Source organism: Antechinus flavipes, chromosome 2 (genome assembly GCF_016432865.1).
Source record: "Antechinus flavipes isolate AdamAnt ecotype Samford, QLD, Australia chromosome 2, AdamAnt_v2, whole genome shotgun sequence".
Classification (NCBI taxonomy): Eukaryota; Metazoa; Chordata; class Mammalia; order Dasyuromorphia; family Dasyuridae; genus Antechinus; species Antechinus flavipes.
The window spans coordinates 479,117,787-479,127,002 of record NC_067399.1 but is presented as its reverse complement, the minus strand read 5'-3'; the positions used below and the strand labels follow the sequence as shown (position 1 = coordinate 479,127,002).

At 39.5% G+C, this 9,216-nt stretch overlaps 1 long non-coding RNA gene across 1 annotated transcript; it reads left to right on the top strand.

Moving 5' to 3' along the window:
- The first annotated feature begins 205 nt into the window (after window positions 1-205).
- LOC127550659 (uncharacterized) lies at window positions 206-8,793 on the top strand. The gene is made up of 3 exons (XR_007950907.1): window positions 206-784; window positions 2,148-2,314; window positions 7,881-8,793. It is a non-coding gene; the product is annotated as an uncharacterized LOC127550659 (long non-coding RNA).
- Window positions 8,794-9,216: the final 423 nt, after the last annotated feature.

Sequence of the window (9,216 nt, the reverse complement as noted above, 5' to 3'; positions counted from 1 at the left end):
TACAAGCAATTTTTGGTACTATGCTATCGTTTAATCAAACTAAAATCTAGATTAAACTTTTTTTTTTTTAATCCCCTTTCCCCCCCAGTCAGATGGAGGCCTCTCTCAAAAAAGAGAGGCTCATACATTTCCCCAGCAAGCTCTGAATAGAGGATTTGGCCTCCAAGGGGCTGACTTGTTGCTGCTGTGGGGACTGGAGCACTCACCTGGGGTCCAATTTGCTGCGAGACTAGGGCTGGAAGTTCGAGGAGTTTGGAGGAGGGAGGTTGCCGGAGTTTGCTCTGAGTGTTTGGCTCTGTCGGGACAGTGAGCTTGTGTGGAGCTGGGAGGCAAGCCGAGTCTCTCCTCCGTATTTGGCAGGCTTCCATCTGCTCCGAAAACAGACCCTGAGATCTCGTCTTGTTAACAATCTCTCATTGGGCATTGTGGGAGGAAAGAGGGAAGGTGAGTCAGGACCCAACATTTAAAAGGGGCTGCGCACAGAGCAGAGTCACCACTGCTCAGGAGCAACTCCTGCGTCCGCAGAGACGCTAGGATGGATGAGTTATTTCACGGGGCGAACACCAGCCCCTGACTCTTCCAAAGTCTCCTGTTTCATCTCTTCAGAGATCCTTTGGCTGCAGAGAGTGCAGTGAGTCGGCTGCAGCTCGCTCCCCAGAAGAACAGCTGGACGACGGCCGAATATCCCCTCTTTTCCTCGGCGAGTTTGGACTTCGTGGGACACTCCGAGAACTTCGCGAAACTGATGTGCTATGCTTCGGAGACGCAGTCACCCCGTCAATAAGTGAGTATGGAGTGCTTGCGGGTTTAGGCGCTGTGGGGAAAACTAAAGGAAGGGAAGGAGGAGGCAGGTCCCTGCCCTTAGGGAGTTTATAATCCCGTTGTTTTAGAGCTGGGGGTCCAGGGACTGAGTTTTACCCGAGAAGCATACTTATAAATAGGGTCTTTTAAAATTACTTTGGTAACTAAACTCTTGGATGGGATCCAAGGTGAACCTACCAGATCCGTTCTAAAGTAAATATTATTTCAGTGAGTTTGGAGTGATGTAAAAAAAAAAATCTCGGATAGAATTAGAAGCCAAGCCTTTTAGTTCTCCTAAAGTGCAGCTTTTTAAAATTTGGTTTTAAAAAATACAATATGTTTTTCAGTAAGTGGTGTGTATGAAATTTCTTTTTGTTGCTCGGTATAGTACAGTAAAGCAAGTATTCTTAACAAAAGTCAGTTAATGTCATCTATATAAGAATTGGGATGTTTTCCTGGGCAATAACTTAGTGGCACAATTTAGCAGAAATGTTCCAGTCCAGATGTCCAACCTTGTTAGGAATTGCAAAATAATATGCGAGAAGCTTTGCCCACTCAGAACCTTGGGTCTTTTCTGTTTGCAAAAACAGAGACGTTGCTCGCCCATTTGGCAGCACCCTCAGTTTTCCTCATCTGTAAAAGGGGGTTAAATCTTATTTTGAAATGCTCCTATTTTCTGGTTCCCTTTCATAGAGTTATCTGGGTTCATTTGAGGATGCTGAGTTCCGCCGTCTTAAAATTGATTAAGAGAAATTTAGGACAATGAAAAGATTTAATTTGATAGCCGTTTTTATATTATTAATATAGATTGTATAGACTGCTACAATTCCATGAATAATAAATACGGTGAAAGTCAGAAAGCTCCCAGAGCCAGGTCAATGCAGACAAAGCAAAAAACAACACAACAAAACTCTTGCACTTTGATTGTAAACTAGATAACTGGAGCTCTTGAATTGAGGTAAGCATGTGAATAATGTGTAACTTCTGTCAGGGGATTGACATTGAGTTAGAGAGTAAATTTCAAAGACAAGTCCAAGTTTGAAAAAATACGGGGTCACCATATAGAGACATATACTAGGTTCTAGTGTTTTGTAAAAGTAATATCGCTAAAATAATCATTCTAAATATCCCAAAGCAAAGGGAGATATCTCATGAGAAGAACTGATAATGTGAATTCTAGCAATTAGCAATGATACACATTAAATAAAGACAATATTTTCCCTGTTGCATGTATAGATGACTTGATTGTTGTTGATTCGGTATTTTTTTAATGCCTCATAAAGGGACAGAGGAAGGGGCTATTATCCTGAGAATTTTAAAGGTCTTTTTTCCATTTTTCCTTACAGGAATTTCAGGTCTCCTGAATGGAGAAAATCATCTATTTTGACGCAGAAAATCATATATGTTGGCAGAGTAAATCATCCACGTTGGCAAATAAAATTAGAGCGGCTGCTCTGAAAATGAGCACTGAAACTTCGTGGAAACGTCTGTCCCACCTAGCTCAGCAGTTCAGGTGAGCTATAACTAGCCCCTTTGGCTTTATGAGCAAAAATCAGGGAAACCTGATTTCTCACCACTGAGAAAGAGGTGGTGAATTCAGGACATGAGAGGCCATTTATACCCCATTTTGTACATAGTTCTGTTAGAAATGTGGGTAAAGTGAGGAGTGGCACCCCAAAAGGGTATGATCTGATTCCCTGAGCTCAGACCAAGTGAAATTTCCTCTCCCTCTACCCCACCCCTTCCCTAGCCCCGCTCTGGCCATCTTTGAGCTGCCAAATCTATTCTTGGGTCCCAAGGGACTCAAAGGTAACATTTCTCCTTTTGGACAGATCTTGTCAACTAGGGTGTGGTCATCGGCAAAGTTGGCCAGTTGTCTCTGGTGTCCATTTACTTTACCCATACCATACCCATATCCTAGATCTCACTCATCACAATCTCCCTTATCAAAATTAATTTGTCCTGTATCTCATTCTAGTAAGGCAATGTCTTCACCCAGCTCTCACTTTGGAAAAATATTTTTTCAGACTAATTAATGCCAAGCAGTTAATGATAAATAAGGTCTGGTAAGGGCTTAATATACATTTTAACAAGGTACATTTTCTTGATTTAAATGGATTCTTTAATTGTGGAGTTTCAGGTATTTTGGCCACTGGAAGGACTTCTCACTCATACCTCATCCACTGTGCTTCAGTGCCTGAAGGATACAGCTTCAGTTTGTCCCCAATTCCTTTTTCCTTTCCTTTCCAGGGGAAAAAAAGACTGGATAACCCAGAAATAAACATAAAGGTCCCTTTTAGCATGGTGTAAAGAGCTCTAGATTTAGACTCTGGGAAAGATTTGATTTGAATCCTGGCCATGACTGGATATGTGACCCTGGACATGTTTCTTCCTATGTAAAATCAGGATAGTAGTTCTTTATTTCCATCTATCTAAGTGATTGTGAGAAAAGTACTTTGTAAATCTTAAAGCCCTATGGAAATATGAACCAGTTCCCCTCCCCCCAAACCCCAACTTTTCTCCTACCAGGGACTAGAGCCAAAAATTAGCCTTAAGAGCCAATGCCTTCAACATTCAGCTGGCTGACCACACCCTGGACCCTCTGGCCCCCAAGCACTAAAGGTGCCTTCAATCCAAAAGGTTCCCAAGAATCTAGACAATCCCAAAGCCCCATGTGTACCATATAATCCAGGGATCACCAATAACCCTTCCATCTCTCCTAATTTATATAAGCAGTTCCCACTTTTTTCACTTGGATAACCTGCCCACCATCACCCCCTTGGCTTTCAACAAATCTTCCTGAACTGCTTTTACAACATAAAAAGAAATAAATAATAGGGTTTATAACTCATATGCCCATAAGAAATAAATAAATAAGAAATAAGAGATTAATTAATTTCATTAAGATAATAGTTATTTCCCAAACATTTCCCATACTCCTTTGACAGGCTTTTCAAACCTTTGAAGGATATATGTATTGGGAACCCTTGCTCTAATCCCCTATCATATAGTCTATTATGAATCTAATGACATCTGTACCCAAGGGAGTAGAGGCAAGGAATGGGATATCTGTTCCATTTGTTTTCCCTGTTTTATTTTTGCTTTTTCAAAAAGGAATAATTTTTTCCTTTCTCTGTCTCCTTATCTTCTTCTCCCTGCAAGTAAATTTAAATCAACAAGAATTTATTAAGCACCAACTATGTGCTAGTCACAGTAGGAATACAAAGAACCCCCCCCTAAAAACTGTCCCTCCCCAATAATCTTTGTCAATTGTTAACTAAACAATTGACTTGTTGGGTATGATAAACTTAATTGAGGGGAATACTGCTTGTCCAAACAGCAATCCTTATTTCAAGGACAATCCTTGTCCTTAAAAATATTTCTCCTACCAGAAAGTCATGGGATGGAGTGGGAAGAGAAACTAAAGGAATTTGATTGGCTAAGGGACAGGTCACAAACTTATCATGTGTAAGTTTCATGATCATAGTTTCTGGGCTAGGTGGTTATTTGCTTTGAAAGTCAAATTTTATAATAATAATAATAATACATCTTACACTTGCAGAGCTCTAGGCATGTCATAAACTTTAAGGTACTATTTAAATATGGGGTCAGGAATATTTACAAAGCACTTTGAAAACCATGATCTCATTTACTCTTCCTTGTGAAGTAGATCCAAGGCAAGCAGGGTGAGAAGAAAATTCAGATTCATAGAATGCTAGAGCCCAAAAAAAGCTTAGAAATGACCTAATCCAATCTTCTCTTCTTTTATAATTTGGGGAAACTAAGGTCCAGAGATAGGAAGAGACTGTTCCAAACGTCAGACAACGAATTATCCATAAGGTGAAGATTATAATCTAATTCCATTTATTTTCCTGCCTTAGGCTCTTTCAGTCTCTTCAAGGTCTAGTATTTCTCATCAGTGCAGAAAGAAATGGGGCTCTTGTCTTTGCACTACAATCTTCACAGATTGGAGAGTCATCAGGAATAGTCATCCTATGGTACCCCAGATCAATGGAAGCAACTCTATATCCAATTACCCCAAAACAAATTGACCCAAATATCTTTCTTTGCTATAGTGGAAATTTAAAATGGGTTTCCCCTAGGAATATTTCATTCTTCTTTGACTGCTCCTTATACCCCTTGTTGTTGATCATAGGAAGGGATTCTTATAGATCAAGTCCAACCTTCTCTTTCCCTAGATGCGAAAACCAAGGTCAAGAGAATAACTTGAATAAATTGGATTTTAATCCAAGTCCTTTGAGTCCAACAAGCAATCATTCAACAAGCACATATTAAATGTAGGCACCCTGTGCCAGATACGAGGCCTGTTTCTTCAGTGAAGGAAAAAAAATTTTTCTTATCTAAGGTCATTTTTATGCCCTTTCTTATAGTCAAGGAGCAGCCTAAAGCAGTCCATGGTATCTTAGCAAATAAACAAAAAGAAAAACAAAACAGTATTTGAAAAAGAACGGGTTTCAGAGAAATAAGTAGGTTGGCACAGTCAGTTTTTGCTCTCTGGAAGTGGAGAATACCAATAGCATTCATACTCCTTGTGTAGAAGAGATATGACTGAGTTTATCACTTAGTTATAAGCACCATCTATTAAACTTAGAAGCTACCATAAGATACCCACTTATTCCCCTTAGCTATAATACCTGGAGGTAAGTTCCTATCATGTTCCATCTCCTTCTACAGGAGATTGACTATGTCCTGGATTTCTGCCTTAACTGAACTTGTCTTTAGACAGCTGATTTGAAGGTACATTTTCTACTACTCATATTTTATGAAGCTTGCCCCTAGTGGAAACATTTTTATTATGGTCTGGGATTACTGGGAGACATACTGGCAAGGCACTGAAGATATGGCTTGTGACACATGTAGACTTATTTATCTTGTTTTTAGGATGTTCTTAAAGATGATTTCAGATAAACAATCAATTTCCTCATAAAATTATAAGCTTCTACTGTAATTAAGGTAGACAAGAAAGGCAAGAGAAGACAACATTTTCATATTGGAAAAAAAAGATATATATATATTTAAAACCCTTAGGTTTTCTAATATTCCCTTGCCCACTTGAACCATGTACTTATTTTTTAAAAGTCAAAAACTTTAATGGTTTCATCTCAAAAAAGGAAAAAAGAACTTAGACTACGTTTTTGTCTCCTCAGTCTGGAAAGAAAGGTAATATGGTGTTGTGGAAAGAGTTCTGGACTTTAGAGTAAATATACCTATGTGCTGGTCTAGCCATATTTGGCCTTGAGAAAATTACTTCCCTGTCTGACCTCAGTTTCCCAAGTTATAAAAAGAAGAAATTGGATAAAGTGATCTTTGAAGTTTCCTCCAGCTCTATGTCATGTATTCTATGTCTAGCATTCACATTTGGTGTCAGAGGAAAAAATGCCAGGAATCCCTCTACAGAAACTCTCCCTGCTGCACAACAAAAAATGATGCAGCACAACTGAAAATAATATTCTGAACCTGGCTTATTCTCACCATTACTATATATAGACAAGCTCAGACACACATAGAAAAAAAGAATGAAAGGAAGGAAGGAAGGGAGGGAAGGAGGGAGAAGCAGCTACAGAGCAAGTATCTTTTGATGAATCACCCATTTTTAAAAATGATAATAATTTTTTATTATAACTTTTTATTGACCAAACCCATACCAGGATAATTTTTTACAACATTATCCCTTGTACTCACTTCTGTTCCAACTTTTCCCTTCCCTCCCTCCACCCCCTCCCCCAGATGGCAAGCAGTCTTATACATGTTAAATATAATATATCCTAGATACAATATATGTGTGCAGAACTGAACAGTTCTCTTGTTGCACAGGAAGAATTGGATTCAGAAAGTATAAATAACCCGGGAAGAAAAACAAAAATGCAAGCAGTTTACACTCATTTCCCAGTGGTCTTTCTTTGGGTGAATCACCCATTTTATAAAATGAAAATGGCAATAGAGAGCAGTGGGATTGGCTCTGATAGGTCCAGGAATCTGTACTCTGGGAATAATATGTGCCTCAATATGATCTTCAAGGGCAGCACCCTTCTCTAAATTAGTGTGCCTAATGGAAAACTTTTTTTGGAAGAAGTGGGGTATGAAGAAGGGTAGAAGAGGCAATTGGGGTTAAGTGACTTGGTAAGGGTCACATATAAGTATCTGAGATTGGATTTGAACTTATGTTCTGCTGACTCCAGACCCCAGTGTTCTATCCATTGCGCCCTCTAGCTGTGTGAGAACCTTTTTAAAAATGGTTTTCCAGCTTGCCCCATTTCCAAGCCACTGAATCCTAAAATCTTTAGGAGTCCAATATCTAGACAATAAGCAATTTTAAGCAACATTTTGGAAAACATATTTTCAAAATTCCCCTCCTTTGACAAAGTCTCTACTGCAGGTTCTCCTTAAATTATGTTTTACCCACACATTTCAAACAGGATTCTATTTTTTAAAAATTCATTTAGAAAAACCTATAGCTGGTTTAACCATTATAGATTTGATTTATTTATAAGTTCACACAAAGTGATCACACAAATTGAAGGTTATCTGTGGTATGCCCTGCCCTCATTAGTGAGGACCATTAGAACAGTAAGAGTATTCTCACATTTCCCTTTCACCAGGCAAAAGGGATTTCTTCCAAGAACGGCATAAAGAGCTGCCTACAATTTGTCACATGACCTAGGTCTATGTCCATCTCTGAACCCTGACCCTCTTTTATTTTTTTAATTGAGAATCAAAAGATCTATCTTTGCTGCTATGAAGAAAGGAAAGATCCAGCTCTAGCATAAACTATAATTTAGTCCCCTTCATTGAATCTTACCCTATTTCTTTCCCTTGCAGTTCATAAATGTTCATGAAAAGGAATGCTAAAATCTAACAGTCCCAAGCTGTTCTCTATGAGATTGTCACTCCTATGAGGTAGAAATTACTAGTTTTCTTACAGTCTATTCTTTATCTAATGAAGGGTTAAAAAAATCATTGGACAAATGATCATCCAGTGAAAAGTAAGAGTGGTGCATTCCAGGTGAGATAAGAAAAGCAATTAGATTTTGCTTTGATGATTTTGTCCTTTCTTTCAGGACCAGAAGCAAGTCAACAATGTGAGAGAGACCAGATCATCCAGATCAGGATGCGTAAAAGAAAAAGAAAAAGAAAGAGGAAAAAGAAACGGAAGCGGAAACGGAAGTGGAAGCCCAATTGGAAGAATATTCTTCAAAGATGGTTACAAAGGTCGGTCAAATACTCTGCTGTAAAACCCCTCCGTTGTGTTAATCAATACCTAGTGTGCATAGCCTTAGCTCATCTGGGATCTTGAGAGAAGATCAAAAGGAGGACAAGAAATATAAGGGGAATTTGGGGAAGCATTCCTACAATCCTACAAAAAATTAGCAGATGATTTCTACATTGACAATATGAGGGATGATTTCTGTACTCCCTCAGGAGAATATGGCCTGAAATAGGGTCATCACACCTCAGAGTTAGAGAACTGTTCTGTTGTTCTTAAAAGACTATCCAGTCCTCCTTCTCACAACAGATGGAGAATTCATCTTGGGAAGTACTTACCCAAAATCACAAGAGAGGCAAAGATGAGATTTGAACTCAATCTGCTGATTTCAAGTCCAAGATTCTTTTGAAGGGACCTTAGAGATATTCTGGTCCTACTTTGTAAATTTGCAGCTGGTGAAACTGAGGCCTTGAGGGCAAACTGGCTTGAGCTCCTGGTCTACTAATTAGCTACATTGTAGAAGCAAGCATCCCAACGCTTGCAAATAATACATGTACCTTGATCTAAAGCATTAGATTTCCTGGCATTTCTAGGGAGGAAATAACAGAGAGAGATCATTTTGTCCAAACTGTGTGAGCAGCTTTGGAATAACTGATACTCTGGGTTCAGAGAGCTGCCAGGCAGGGAAAATAATCAGAACCATGGAGCAATGTGGTCTCTCCAGAGAGCCACACCCTATTTTTTGGCCCAAGACCATTTTCCTCAATGGAGCATTGGCTCCTGGAAACCATTGTACTTAATGGGGCATTGGCTCCTATAAACGATTGTGCTTAATGGGGCATTGGCTCCTAGAAACCATTGTGCCTAACGGAGCATTGGCTCCGAGTGGCTCCAGGTATGCTCCTGTCGGGGCTATGGAGCCACAGACACTGTAGGCTGAACTCCCTCTTAGGATGGCTGAGTGAAGCCTGTTAAAGAGTCGGTTGCTCAGGGAGAGGGAGGGATTATGCCAGAGCTGTCACTAGACTACTGATTTCATTTGTTATGTCACTTCCCTGTTCAAAGACTTTCCAGTGGTTCCCTGTTCCTAATAGGATCAAATCCAGATTCCTTAGGCTGGTGGCCACATTCTAGTGCCATACTACCTTTTCCAACCCCATCTCCCATCTTTCAAATGATTCAACACTTCA